Source organism: Salvelinus sp. IW2-2015, unplaced genomic scaffold (genome assembly GCF_002910315.2).
Source record: "Salvelinus sp. IW2-2015 unplaced genomic scaffold, ASM291031v2 Un_scaffold4174, whole genome shotgun sequence".
Classification (NCBI taxonomy): Eukaryota; Metazoa; Chordata; class Actinopteri; order Salmoniformes; family Salmonidae; genus Salvelinus; species Salvelinus sp. IW2-2015.
This window is the reverse complement of record NW_019945445.1, coordinates 2488-3444: the sequence shown is the minus strand read 5'-3', so window position 1 is coordinate 3444 and position 957 is coordinate 2488. Positions and strand designations below refer to the sequence as shown.

At 48.2% G+C, this 957-nt stretch overlaps 1 pseudogene; it reads left to right on the top strand.

Moving 5' to 3' along the window:
* The window catches only part of LOC112076979 (SLIT-ROBO Rho GTPase-activating protein 2-like), a 42893-nt pseudogene that overhangs the window by 40256 nt on the left and 1680 nt on the right, over nt 1-957 (top strand).

The window sequence follows — 957 nt, the reverse complement described above, 5'->3', positions numbered from 1 at the left end:
TGTGTGTGTGCATGAGTTCACATAGATCATTCACACAGAGTTGTGTATAAATAGTATCTCTGGAGCTGTAATGACAGAGCCATGTTTTTCTCTTTCTTTCTTTCTCTCCCTCCCCTTCTCTCTCTCTTTCCCTCTCTTCCTCCTCTCCAGTGACAGGAGGAACTCTGCACTACGGAATCAGGTAATTTCTCTCTCCATTCAGAGTGTGGTTTCCTATGTGTACTTCTCTCTCTGTGCTGTGTGTGTGGTTTTACCTTTTACCTGGAGAAACTGTCCACTGTCCTGTAGTGTTACGCTCCAGCCCCATGTCTTTCTTATGCTCGGTCTACAGACTACACTATCTGAAACAGTTGTGCAAATATGACTTCTGGTCTATTATACCATGTGGTGAGTGTAGCTAGCGCCCCCTAGTGGGAGCCTTCTGTTACGATCCTCTGCTGTCACACCCCCGTCCAGAGATCTAACAGCAGGCAGCTTCTGAACAGCGTACAACCGCACTGATGCACACAGACATGTAACACACACACATACACATGCACAACAACAAAAACAACACACGTTTCCCAGATTCCCTGCCCTCGTCAGATAGTGATCTGTGGAAAACCTAAACAATGGGAATAGGGAAGAAGTTGTCTCCTAGCAACAGCTGGCTTCTGTATTCCCGCGCTTCCCCCTCCGACGTCTCTTCTTCCTTGATGTGTGTGTGGTTCAAGCAGGTCTGACTCCTTTTGTATGTGCTGTGTGCCGAATTGGATATGTGACTCTTGTATCCATGTGTAAATAATGTTCTCCCTGTCTGAACTCTGTCTCAACACTGGCTACTGTACCTACTGCGCTCCCCTCCTCCTCCCCGCTGTCCTACAGAGGGAAATGGTCAAGGAATTCTCTCCATCCCTCTCTCCCCTCATCCTCCCCGCTGTCCTACAGAGGGAAATGGTCAGGGAATTCTCTCCATCC